This window comes from Entelurus aequoreus, linkage group LG01, assembly GCF_033978785.1.
Source record: "Entelurus aequoreus isolate RoL-2023_Sb linkage group LG01, RoL_Eaeq_v1.1, whole genome shotgun sequence".
NCBI classification, from domain to species: Eukaryota; Metazoa; Chordata; class Actinopteri; order Syngnathiformes; family Syngnathidae; genus Entelurus; species Entelurus aequoreus.
Window position 1 is genome coordinate 42,851,929 of NC_084731.1, and position 14,474 is coordinate 42,866,402.

Here is a 14,474-nt window from a genome sequence, read left to right on the forward strand (position 1 = left end):
AGTCACACACAAGAGATACGTGTAGACTGCAATATGACTCAAGTAAATGACACCAACATTTTATATGTTCCATTGAAAATATAGAACATTACACACGGCGCTCAAAAATCTATCAACATGTTTTAGTACAACTTTGGTAAGCTATGAAGCCACACCGCTTGATGGATTGCACTGTGCTTCAACATAAGAGTATTATTATGGTGTGTGTATAAGGTAAGACATATTATCTGGCGTTTTGTTTCGCAATATTATGCAAAAGAAACTTTTCTTACCTTCTGGTACCTGCTGATCTGTATTTGGGATCCGCATAATTCCTGAAAAATTGTGCGCGTCCGCCTTTGTAGTCCTTGACGACACCGTAGTCGATAAACTTCTTCTTTTTCTCTATCTTCTTGTTATGGGACATTCATCCTCCGCTGTTGCCATTTCTAATATAAAGTAGTGTAAAGTTCTTACTTATATCTGTCAGTAAACTCGCCATGAAAGTGCTAAAACATACCGGTGTAGTGAGTTTACATTATTCACTCAAGGAACTTTAGTTATTAGAGAGTTCCGGTGGTACGTTTTTTCACGGAACACATTTCCGGCGTTGTTGTTGTTTCTGGATGAGGAGATGCTGCTCCGTTATTGATTTAAATAAAGTCTGAAAGTCATTAAAACAGTTAGCTCCATCTTTTGACACTTCTTCCACTCCCGTCCTTGCACGCTACACCGCTACAACAAAGATGACGGGGAGAAGACGCTGCCGAAGGTGAGCCACGTAAATAAGACCGCCCACAAAACGGCGCATCCTGAAGTGACTGTCAGAAAACGGCTTGAAAATGATCTGTAAAACATAATCTATGCAACATTTTGACCAAAGAACCACCATTACATGTTATGCTGACCACAAGGAAGTGTTTTACATTTAGAAAAAATGTATAATAATATGACCCCTTTAATGTGCCCTATAATCTGGTGCGCCTTTTGTATGAAAAAAAACCTGACTAAACCCGCTCATCGGCAGTGCGCCCTATGGTCCGGAAAATACGGTAATTAAAATCAGCTGCGCCAACGCTGTGTCTGTCCTGCCTCTACCTGGTGTCTTGCAATTTTTACCTCCAAAGAGGTTATGTATTTGCCAAGGTTTGCCAGTTTGTTGATTAGTTAGTTAGTTAGTTAGCAACATTCGGTAACTCAAAAAGTCATGGGTAAATTTGGATGAAACTTTCAGGAAATTAAATTTTTGGGGGGGTGAGCCGGATAATTTCAATGAGGTTATGAGGCTGCAACTTCTCTGTATGTGTCTATGCTAGCGTGCCTGCCTCCACCCACAGGGACAAAGACAGGCGATGACTGACAAGACGGTTCGCTCAGTTTATTTTATTCCGCCATAGAACAGTAGCAGCAAAGCTCACAAAGTTATGTGGATAAAATGTCAAAGAAATCCCTGTAGTCGTCCAGGAAATGTCCATAATGAGATAAGAAACAAGTGATTCTTTACTATTGGGAGATTGGGTGCTGAGAGGCGTCGGATTGGTGGAAATTGACATCATATATATATATATATATATATATTCATCTTTACACTTAGCGAGAGATTTAGCGCTCTCATTTAGATTTTAAGATTTATATTTAACATTTAGGTTTAGATTTAACATTTACCGCTCACATTTAGATTCAAGATTTATATCTAACATTTGGGTTTAGATTTAACATTTAGTGCTGCATTTAACATTTAGCGCTCACATTTAGATACAACATATAGATATATATTTACACTTAACATATAGATTTATATTTAAGATTTAGGTTTAGATTCAACATTTAGATATAATATTTAGAGTCAACATTTAATTTACACTTAAATTTAATAAAAAAAATTATCTAAATCTGTGAAAAGTAAGTTAAAGGAGGAGAACTGCACTTTTTGGGGGGAATTTTTCCTATCGTTCACAATCATTATGAAAGTCATGAAGATGGATGCATTTTTTTTAAATGCATTCTAAATATTGAATAAATGTGATCAAATATCCACTTACAATGGAGTCTATGGGAACTGTTCAATTCTGCCTATAGAGCCCCTAAAAAAACATCCAAACACCTCCATTAGGGTTTTATATACATGATGTAAGTATACATGTAATGTAGTAGGGAGCACACATTTATAATAACATTTAATATTTACTTATTTTGATCATTTTAAGCAAACGCAGCACATTAACTTCAAAAACGCATCACGTTTGCTTATTTTTTCCATCATCGCTGATTTCTACTCACTGTAGAATTTATAAGAGCCAAAAAACATAAGGCTGTCATTAGATGCCGACTGCTGGGATGTTCATATATTACCATTCAGATGAAAAATATCTCATAATCCTCGCAAAGAAACGGGGGGGGGGGGGACGGGGGGACAAGTGTTTTTTGTGTCGTTCTCGCCAGTTCCAGGTCCTATAGGGCAGTGGTTCTCAACCTTTTTTCAGTGATGTACCCCCTGTGAACATTTTTTTTAATTCAAGTACCCCCTAATCAGAGCAAAGGATTTTTGGTTGAAAAAAAAACATAAAGAAGTAAAATACAGCACTATGTCATCAGTTTCTGATTTATTAAATTGTATAACAGTGCAAAATATTGCTTATTTGTTGTGGTCTTTCTTGAACTATTTGGAAAAAAGGATATAAAAATAACTAAAAACTTGTTAAAAAATAAACAAGTGATTCAATTATAAATAAAGATTTCTGCACATAGAAGTAACCCATCCATCCATCCATTTTCTACCGCTTATTCCCTTCGGAGTCGCGGGGGGCGCTGGAGCCTATCTCAGCTACAATCGGGCGGAAGGCGGGGTACACCCTGGACAAGTCGCCACCTCATCCATAGAAGTAACCATCGACTTAAAGTGCCCTCTTTGGGGATTGTAATAGAGATCCGTCTGGATTCATGAACTTAATTCTAAACATTTCTTCACAAAAAAAGAAATCTTTAACATCAATATTTATGGAACATGTCCACAAAAAATCTAGCTGTCAACACTGAATATTGCATTGTTGCATTTCTTTTCACAGTTCTTTTTGACAGACATTTTAGTGAGGGTCAAACCATCATGGCATGGGGGAAACTCTGGGTTTACGGTAATGAATGGAATAGCCTACTTGATTTGATGTTCAGTTTATGAACTTACATTCATATTTTGTTGAAGTATTATTCAATAAATATATTTATAAAGGATTTTTGAATTGTTGCTATTTTTAGAATATTTTTTAAAAATCTCACGTACCCCTTGGCATACCTTCAAGTACCCCCAGGGGTACGCGTACCCCCATTTGAGAACCACTGCTATAGGGCTGTCAACGTGTCCCAACTTGTCGGATTACATCAACAGCCTGATTTATAAGGCATGATTTATGATCTAAAGTTAAAGTACCACTGATAGTCACACACACACAGTAGGTGTGGTGAAATTGCCCTCTGCATTTGACCCATCCCCTTGTTTCAATCCCTGGGAGGTGAGGGAGCAGTGAGCAGCAGCGGTGGCCACGCTCGGGGATCATTTTGGTGATTTAACCCCCAATTCCAACCCTTGATGCTGAGTGGTAGGTAATGGGTCCCATTATTATAGTCTTTGGTATGACTCGGCCGGTGTTTGAACTCACGACCTACCGATCTCAGGGCGGACACTCTAACCACTAGGCCACTGAGCAGGCTAAACAAGTTCATCTACAATGAACTTGTTTGTCTGCGTTATTTAATATCAATAATACTTGGTTACTTTTCAAGTCACAAAATGTAAATGGAGCTTTTTGGCCATTATGGCGCTTTTTGAATGGTTATTTATCAGATTTTATGGGCGAAATAGTAGAGCTCCCATTGGCTCTGCTATAAGCAGACTTTTATTTACATTTATTTAATATTTAGAATGCATTAAAAAAATGTTCCATCCGTCGTAATGTCTTTCATAATGATTGTGAATGATAGGGAAAATTCCCCCAAAAAAGTGCAGTGCCTCTTTAATACCAAAGACTATAAAAATGGGACCCATTACCTCCCTGCTTGGCACTTAGCATCAAGGGTTGGAATTGGGGGTTAAATCACCAAAATGATTCCCGGGCGCGGCACCGCTGCTGCCCACTGCTCCCCAAGGGGATGGGTCAAATGCAGAGGACAAATTTCACCACACCTAGTGTGTGTGTGACAATCATTGGTACTTTAACTTTAACTTAAATCTGACAAAAGGGAGATGAAAGTGTGACTGAACTTTTACATATGGCAACCCAAAACTTCAAAGATGTCTTATCCTTTATACTTTAGTCGTATACTTAACACTGACAAAATGTACATTAATTTTGGTCGACTAAAATGTTAAGGGATTTAGTTGACTTACACTAGACTAAAACTAAATCATTTTAGATTGTATTAGGCTCTCACTGTATGCGCTCACTTGGTGGCCGAGACATCATTTTGCACACATATTTGCAAGACAATTTGCCACAGGCCACACAAAAGCAACATTGAGGAGAAAAGTCCCTCTGTTGCCAAGCAGCTTCAACCCGCTGGTGACCCACTTGCGGGCAAGACTGCGGTCATTGTGTTCACACTGACAAAACTTTCATTTCTATCAGCAAACAAAAATGAGCATTCTCACCAGCAACTATAGCTAATTTTCTCACAGAACAATGTGCATATTTTGTCAAGCAAATTATGTTGCAGTGGAAATTTGTTTTTGGTCGATTTACTTAGTCAGAGTCACACATTTTTGCAAGATAAAATAGCCCTGTTGTGCAAAAAAAAACAACACAAATGTCCACTGCACTGGATGCTGGCCCTCAGAAGGTTATATACGGTAAGAATTGATTTAAAAAAAATAATTTTAACCCAAAATGGCTAAACTTCACCATTAAGTAGGATGTTCCTATCTGTGAAAACAAAACTGCAGCCGAAGGGCAACAAGAAACCGACAGGATTACAGAAAAAGTGCAAAAACACATGCTTCACTACACATCTCAAAATAGAAACGCAGCCAACTATCAGTCAGTCAGCTACAGATGGAACTATAAGTTTATTCATGCTTTTTGTCAATGAATATGCTAACCTAGCATGGTGTCGCTGTTAAAATGCGTAAGTGTAACGTCAGCACTTTATGCTAATGTTGCTAACATTTGTGTTCTTCTGTCCCATGACTTAATGTTACCTTGTTGTGTGTGATATATGGGTATATAGAGAGTTACACACTAAAAAATGCTGGGTTATTTTGATAATCCAATTTATGAGTTACTAGTGTTGGGATAATTTTTATTTTTATGAAGAGCAACCCATTTTTTGGGTTATAAGGGTATTATTTTATCTCAATTCCTGGGTTTTCAAAATGATCAACCATTTTTGGGTTGTTTTTCAATGAGTAACACATTTTCGCACATCACACATCTTATGTACATGAAAATTACATGTACATTATTAAATTATTACACGGCAATTATTGTAATAATGTCAGTAATTTCTTGCTTTTGAGTCTATTTAAATGAAATAAAAATAATTTTGATCAGTAGTTGGGAAGGAGTAGGACAAACCAGGAGTAAAATGTATAATTTTTAACCAACTATTAGATCATGGAGCGCTAAATTGTGCAACCCAATAGTTGGGTTGGGAATAACCCAACATTGCAGTGAGCATAACTCATCCTTTGGGTTAAATAATTTAACCCAATAGTTTGGTTGGTAATAATCCAACATTGAGTTATCATAACTCAGCTTTTTTGTTAAATAGTTCAACGCAAAAGTTGGGTTGAAAAAATTAACCCAAAATGTTGAGTTAAAATAACTCAAATAAGGGGTTTGACCATTTCTGGACCAGCAGTTGGGTTCAAATTGGGTTATTTTTTAACCCAACATTTTTAGTGTGTACAATGTGTTAAAAAAGCAGTTTAAAAAAAATACACAATAGTGATTTTTGGAGACACTCAACAGCTCATTAGCATTAAAGGTACAGACACCCAAACAGGCATGTTCCCAATAGGACTTACTAAAAACACTTCTAAACTGTCAAATTTCAGCATCAATATTGTATTTAAGACAATTTTAAAATTTCTGACACACTATAGTTGACAAATATTAATATGGGACATTTAATATGTTTTTACTTCCTATTGCATTTATAGTAACTTCACAAAAATAAACAAAAAAAGTGCACTGGGGCCTCAAATATTGTTGACAAATCTGTCTAAATTTGTGCAAACTAAAACTAAATTCGGCAAACTTCTTCTTTGGTGTGGCAAATCAATATGCTTGTAAAATTGTTGTGCATGTCTGCCTGAGGCAGGCCACAATAAAAGGCCAAACTAATACTGCATGTGCACTTTTACTGCATTTACGATACCTTTCTACGGAAAGACGCTTCAAATATTGTTAACTTTGTTAATAATTCCATCATCAGCTTCACCAAAGTGTATTAATTAGTGTACTTTCTTATGTGTGTAGTGTGTAATCGCTGTTTTTGTTCTTGCCTCTCTACGCCGTTTTCCTGGAAGCGACTGGACACTTTTACTTCCATGTCACCTGCTGTTTTCCATCATGCACAGTCCTCTGCATTTCCTCCCCTCATGCTCAGCTGCCTCCACTTCTCTTATTTATTTATTTATTCATTATGTCAGCGTATTTATATAACACTCTTCCTTGTCATCAATATACACGTTGTGTCTGCTTTTTTTATGCTCTTTAATGTGTTCCTGTTGGCATGCTTACACCTGGATACACAATGTTTGTACATTCTCTGTTCGCAAACTTGGATTTGTAGTCTTTCAGAATGAGATGATTTATTTATGTTTTTTTATTTGACAGTATTTTCTGCCTGCCTCGTAGTTAGCCTTTGGGTTCATCTCAGCGATGAATGTGGCTTGTTACGAAAGCACATTCATAACATTACTTAGAAGCCATTAAATACATCTTAATCATGTTAAAATACGCCAATATAGCTACTGGGATAATTTTGTGTGCAAATCTTGACAACAAGTATCTGGACCTACTTTGATGAACAGGCCTTGAAACACCACCATGATGCATTTGAACTAAGTGTTGACTTTCAACTCAAGTAAAACAAAAATGACCATAGGAATTACTTACACTTTTACTTACAATTAACAATAATGAAAGACCCCACTGAACAAAAAAAAGGCCACGTATTTAGAGGTTGACAAAAAAATAATACATTCCACCAACTGAAATGCCATTAAGTGTGTGTGTACTAAATTCCCTTTTTACTTTAAAAATGTATTTGTTGAGGTGGAAGGTAAAAAATGACATTTACTTACATTACTTAAAGTACCAATAAAATGGGAAAAATAACTTCACTTTAGACTGGTTAATTGTGTTTCACTGTTTCCAATAAACCATTTACAATTGTATTTACAATCCGCAAGATATGTGAAAATAACGTCTAAAGATCACAAAATGCCACAATTTCAGACTGTCATTTTAAATATTCTGCCCCGAATATCTTAAGCAATTTATGTAGATTCGAGTTCGTATGATGTCAGGATGAGAAGGCTTCTGCAATCTAACCATATCATTAGATCAGTCATACTGGAAATTTGCAAAACAATTGGAAAAAGATGTGCTGTCAATCATTCACAATCTTTATGTAAGACAAGAAAACATATGCTTGTTTTTTTTATGCATTCAAAATCCCCCGAAAGGCACCAGCGGTAGAAAATGGATGGAAATCATAAATATTGAGTCAACAGATCAAGGGTCCTCTATAGTATTATAGCCTCTAAAAAAACATCTAGGACCCACCAACAAAATTACATTTACATGTGGTGACCTGAAAATTAACCAAACATGAGCGATATTGTTATCATAAGCGCTAACGCAGACTGACTATTTTAGCAGCGCATTGATAGCAGCGAGCTAATACTACTTTACGCTGCTATTGTTTATGCATCTCTCACCTGGTAGTAGACATGTGCGGCCATGGACCGAGAGGCTGGTCGACTTTGACATCCTCTGAGATGGCGAAAAAAACACAAAAAGACGCCAGTTGTGACACATTTTTCTAAACCCTTCGTGACTATTGTGATTGATTCTTCATCTAAACGGTGTTATGTGAGCTTTCCATCGGTTGGCATTGCAGCAAGAGTGGAAATTGTATGGTAAGTATTTGTTTTATTATGGTTAGTTTGTATGTTTAGTACCCAGCAAAGCTGCTGTTGCTATATTGTTTCAATAAAGCTACATTTGTTTAGTACTCGGCTTCTAAAACTTAATTATTGCTCATCCTTGTGTTCAGGCTCTAAAATATAAGGTTTTGGATCATAATGTTTCCCAGAGTAATCGTTGTTGGCTCTCACAAAGCCTTAATGATTGTCATCGTTGATGGGGAAGGGATCTCTGGTTCCCAACTCTACGTCACAGATCCCGTGACTGGCTTGCTCATTATCTCTCAAATGGCTCGGGAATCTCTTTGAGATTGATACTATTTTGATCATATCTATTTACTCGCAAACTTTGTAAGTCTTTTGGTGTCATAAATCAGATATGTATGTTAATAGCTACAATATAGAGATAGAGGCAACTTGTTTTTACACTCTACTGGTACGGTACTTTAAGTATTTTTGTGTGTGTGGAGATGAGTACTTTTTGCAAGTTTTAAAATATTTTGTATTTTAGCTTAATTATTATTTCTTTGAAGTACTGCATCTCTTATTCATGAATGTTTATGTAGTACCGAGAAGGGAAAAAGTATCCATTCATCCATCCATTTTCTACCACTTTTCCCTCTTAGGGTCGCAGGGGAGCCTATCCCAGCTGCACTCGGTAGAAGAATAAAAAATAAACGGGCACATCTCAGTAGATGGGAATATGGGAGAAATGTTTTTTGAGTTCATAAGTTAAATTAGAAATTAAAGGCTTAGGAAGTTTTTGTAGTTAATTTCTTGATAAAGACTTAGAGCAGTACTTTATAATAGTAAAATTGTTGAAATTTTATTTTATTTTATGAGACAATGAATTACGTTTTTTATTAGATGAAAGCTGTAACTATCAAAATTATTTAGAAAAAAATTATTCAAATATTTCAGTATGTGTCGATAATGTATAACAGTATTTTTCAACCTTTTTTGAGCCAAGGCACATTTTTTTCATTGAAAAAATGGGGAGGCACACCACCAGTAGAAAACATAAAAAAATGAAACTCAGCAGTCGATATTGACAATAAAAAGTTGTTCTCGCAAGTGTTGGGTATGAATTCAAACAATAACCAAGCATGCATCACGATAGCTCTTGTCTCAAAGTACTATCACGACCTATCACATCACGCCGTGACTTATTTGGAGTTTTTTGGTGTCTTCTTGTGTGAAGTGTTTTAGTTCTTGTCTTGCGCTCCTCTTTTGGTGGTTTTCCTGTTTTGTTGGTATTTTCCTGTAGCAGTTTCATGTCTTCCTTGAGCACTATTCCCCGCACCTGCTTTGTTTTTGCAATTCATGTTGATTGTCATGTCATGTTCGGATGTACTTTGTGGACGCCGTCTGCTCCACACACTGTAAGTCTTTGCTGTCGTCCAGCATTCTGTATTTGTTTACTTTGCAACCAGTTCAGTTTTAGTTTCGATCCGCATCGCCATCTCTAAGCTTTAATGCCTTTTCTTAGGGGCACTCACCTTTTGTTTATTTTTGGTTTAAGCACCTTTTTACCTGCACACTGCCTCCTGCTGTCGTCTGCATATTGTGGTCACGACAAACCATCACTGCCGAGCTCTAGATCAGTGGTTCTAAACCTTTTTTCAGTGATGTACCCCCTGTGAACATTTTTTTAATTCAAGTACCCCCTAATCAGAGCAAAGCATTTTTGGTTGAAAAAAAAGAGATAAAGAAGTAAAATACAGCACTATGTCATCAGTTTCTGATTTATTAAATTGCATAACAGTGCAAAATATTGCTCATTTATTGTGGTCTTTCTTGAACTATTTGGAAAAAAAGATATAAAAATAACTAAAAACTTGTTGAAAAATAAACAAGTGATTCAATTATAAATAAAGATTTCTACACATAGAAGTAATCATCAACTTAAAGTGCCCTCTTTGGGGATTGTAATAGAGATCCATCTGGATTCATGAACTTAATTATAAACATTTCTTCACAAAAAAAGAAATCTTTAACATCAATATTTATGGAACATGTCCACAAAAAATCTAGCTGTCAACACTGAACATTGCATTGTTGCATTTATTTTCACAGTTCTTTTTGACAGACATTTAAAAAAAATCTCACGTACCCCTTGGCATACCTTCAAGTACCCCCAGGGGTACGCGTACCCCCATTTGAGAACCACTGCTCTAGACAGCACCGACACTCAACAACGGCACATTATTAGTGGATTATAATTACTGTTTTGCAAAAAATATTTTTAACCCAAATAGGTGAAACTACATAATCAGTGGTTGAAAAACACTGATGTATAGGAAATGCTTGCTAATTGTGGGATAAATAAAAGTATATCCTATCTGTATATACAGTATATCAACAACATAAATACATCTGGAAACAATAAGGAATTGATGATAGTACATTCTGCAGGAATATGATGATTTTTTAAATTAATGCACTCATGAAGGTGTAAGATCACTTTTGTACACAGTTGGAGTAACTAGTAACTTTACTACATTGTATATCAGTGTTTGATCTTTTGGCCTGAACATGAAAAACATGCATTTTACTTGTTGCTAGGCAGGAAACAAGAATGTCGGCGCACTTCTCGCGATAGAATCTATGGAATTTGTTTTTTTTTTTTATCACTGCCACCAAACCTCTGCTTGCCACAATCACACCACCACCTCCGATAAATAACGTGTCTTCCTCGTATAAATGAATATTAACATATACAAATACTGACACAACTAAAGAGGGGTGACGTCTTGTCGTATACACTTTTTGTGTTTACATGCGGTTACTCTTCATCGTGATGGGTGACGCGGAAAGTGACAATGAAGTTGAGTCGCGTTAGAAAGGTAATTTCTTCTTTATGTCTTTGCTTAACAGTACCTTTGTTTTTACAGTTCGTCATTCTTGTTGAGTCCAAGCTAGCCTCGCGTGTGTCGTCGCCATTGTTGTTTTCCCCCCTCCGACTTCTTGTTGTTGACTTACTTCCGCAAACAATGTGTTCTGAGTTGCCAGATAAGTAATATCGACATACATTTCAAAGTATCTTACTAGGAGCTCAAAATGTGGGAATGTATTGTACTACCAAACTAATAATGAAAGGTATGTCTTTGTGACATACTTTATTTTTATTTTGCAAAAGACAGATTAAAAGAGCCCAAACACAGAAAATAAAAAAAAGGAATACATGGAAGCCATCATTATCTGGCAGGCGGTGAAATCCCTTATTTTGTATCGTAAAGCATTTATAATTAAACTATAATTTAAAATATAATGTAGTTCTAAAAGTTGTCATTAAAGGTAGTTCAGAGGTTAGTTTCATATGAAGCAGTTTACATTTGGACCATAGCAGCTCACAAAACTTAACAATTATTCTTCCAAAAAATCGAATGGGATTTTTTTCATGGGCTGATTCTTAAAGATTAAAGTACCAATGATTGTCACACACACACTAGGTGTGGTGAAATTTGTCCTCTGCATTTGACCCATCCCCTTGTTCACCCCCTGGGAGGTGAGGGGAGCAGTGGGCAGCAGCAGTGCCACGCCCGGGAATCATTTTTGGTGATTTAACCCCCAATTCCAACCCTTGATGCTGAGTACCAAGCAGGGAGGTAATGGGTCCCATTTTTATAGTCTTTGGTATGACTCGGCCGGGGTTTCAACTCACAACCTACCGATCTCAGGGCGGACACTCTAACCACTAGGCCACTGAGTAGGTAGGCCACCGAGTAGCATTTAACAACCCTACACTTTGTTTAAATAAACATTATAACCGTATAGTGATTGTGTGTTCAGGCAAAGCTTATGTAAATACTGTACCTAAAATCAATCGAATTAACCGAATATACTTTTTTTTTTACCTAAACAGCAACAAGGATGGGGAACATTTTCAACTTTAGTGCATGAGAAAGTTGAAATGAGAACACAGCTGTCTATATGACACTGGGATACATTACCAAGTACACTACCTGGCCAAAAATAAGGTATCATGCTGGATTATGTTATACTACATGAGTTTGATCATTTCTGTGACATGAAACAGCATTGCCTATTGAAACAAATGCAAATCCATTTAATCTGTGCTTGCACCCCCCTGAAAACATCACAATTTTGACATGTAACATGCCTTTAAAAAATAACATACTTTATAAAAAACACATAAACAATACAATCGAATGTACTAAAAACAACTACAGTGGTTTTATGAAATAATGTAGTAATATTTTAAAGAATTTAATTTGGAGAGCGGACTTCTACAGTATTTCCTTCCAGCTGCTTCTACATCAAACACACCATCAGCAGATTCTCCACAGTTTTGTCATGTCTGTTTATCATGTTTTTGTTTTGGCCATGTGCTGTTTGTTTTTTTGGACACTTTCTTAGTTCCTGGTTTCACTTCGTTGTTTGGTTTGGTTTCCATGGTCACCCATTAGTTTTCACCTGTCATGTCACGCACCTGTTTTACGTTTTGAGTCACGCACCTGTTTGTTCCAATCATGTCACTGTTTTTTAAGTCTACCTTTGTTCATCACTCGTTATGCCTGCATTGTGTTTGTCACGCGTTTATGTCAAGTAAGTGTTTGATTATGCCATGTCATCCGTGCCAAGTAATTAAGCTTCATGTGTTTTAGGCCCGCTTGCCTTTTTGCTTTATTGTTTGCGTGTGTGATAGTTTTAGTGATTTATGTTGAATAAATCCAAGCTCACCTTCACGCTGTCGTCCGGAGCCGTTTTTTGCATGGGAAGAACAACCCCGCAGCCAGCTGCGACCCCCCCACGTGACATTATGCAGGCAGCAGACGTTCTTCCGCAGACGCGCCATGACGAGGTGATGGAGACGCGCTGGCGAAGATGGAGGCCAGCCAGAAAGGCTTCTTTTCGCCAGCATGGCGCGTTGTTCCCCCAGGATCCTCCTCCGGACAACAAGATTCCCCAACCAGCCCTGTCTTCCTCGCCGCCGCAGGAGACCCGTGCTGATGACGTCATCCCGCCCACTGGTGATGACGTCAGAGACCAAGACTTTTTTTTAGATTCCATTTATGCCCTCTGTCAGCCGCCCACTAAGGACTTTGTTTCAAAAAGTAATCCTTTTGAGAATTTTTTTTTCAAAATTTAGATTTGTTCAGTGGGGGTGGTAAATAGACATTTTGGACAATTTAATGGGGAGGATTCTGCCCCCCTCCTGACCACCCTCCACCCACCCCTAAAGAAGATGCCAGACCGCAGGGAGCGCGTCTGGTATCCGCTCCTTGAGGGGGGGGCAGGGACCGAGAGCTGTGTTCGTGGGGTGGCTCAGCTGCACCCAACCAGGCAGCAACCTCCATCCCGGCCGCCACCACCAGTCCGTCACCATGCCAAGCCACAGCCCCCAGCTAGGCCACCTGCACCACGTCAAGTTCCACGCGGCCAAGCTCCGGTACCAGTTCCACGCGGCCAAGCTCTGGTACCGGCTCCACGCTGCCAAGCTCCGGTACCGGTTCCAGGCTGCCAAGCTCCGGCTCCGGCTCCAAGCTGCCAAGCTCCGGCTCCAAGCTGCCAAGCTCCGGTTCCGGCTCCACGCTGCCAAGCTCCGGTTCCGGCTCCACGCTGCCAAGTTCCGGTTCCAGCTCCACGCTGCCAAGCTCCGGTTCCAGCTCCACGCTGCCAAACTCTGGTTCAAGCTCCACGCTGCCAAGCTCCGGTACTAGACCCACGCCAAGACCAAGACCCACGCCAAGACCAAGACCCACGCCAAGACCAAGACCCACGCCAAGACTGCCAAGACCAAGACTGCCAAGACCAAGACTGCCAAGACTAAGATCAAGACTGCCAAGACCAAGACGACCAAGACCAAGACCCACGCCGCCAAGACCAAGACCCACGCCGCCAAGACCAAGACCCACGCCGCCAAGACCAAGACCCACGCCGCCAAGACCAAGACCCACGCCTCCAAGACCAAGACCCACGCCGCCAAGACCAAGACTGCCAAGACCAACACCAAGACCCACGCTGCCAAGACCAAGACCCACGCTGCCAGGTCACGCCACGCCAGGCTTTTCCGCCCGACGCACCACGCCACGCTTCGTCATCTGCTACTGCCACATCGACGAAGCGCCTGCCTTCTCGTCTGCCACGGATGTGGCCGCTGCTTGGTCGTCCGCCACGCCGGGTGCGCCCACCTTCTCGTCGGCAACGAGTGTGGCCCTTCCCGGGTCGTGCACCTCGCCTGCGGCGACAACTGTGCAAAGTTTCCTTCTACTTTTTAATAATGCTTTGGACAAATCCTGCTTCAGCTTTAGTAGTTTCAGCAACCTGCTTCAACAGTTTCTCATACTTTTCTCATGTGTGACAATAATTTGTCCCTTCTGAAACA

General features: G+C 39.0%; 1 protein-coding gene across 4 annotated transcripts in view; it reads left to right on the forward strand.

The window, feature by feature from the left end:
• LOC133652392 (sodium- and chloride-dependent GABA transporter 2-like) overlaps positions 1-14,474 on the forward strand; it is a 69,507-nt gene that overhangs the window by 23,429 nt on the left and 31,604 nt on the right. For 2 of the 4 annotated variants that reach the window (XM_062051129.1, XM_062051119.1), the window contains exon 1: positions 10,770-10,971. The exons of the other annotated variants lie outside the window; for them this stretch is intronic. The gene's annotated coding sequence lies outside the window, so the exon portion shown is untranslated. Of the gene's footprint in view, positions 1-10,769; positions 10,972-14,474 lie in introns of those variants that run through there. 4 annotated transcript variants of the gene reach the window in all.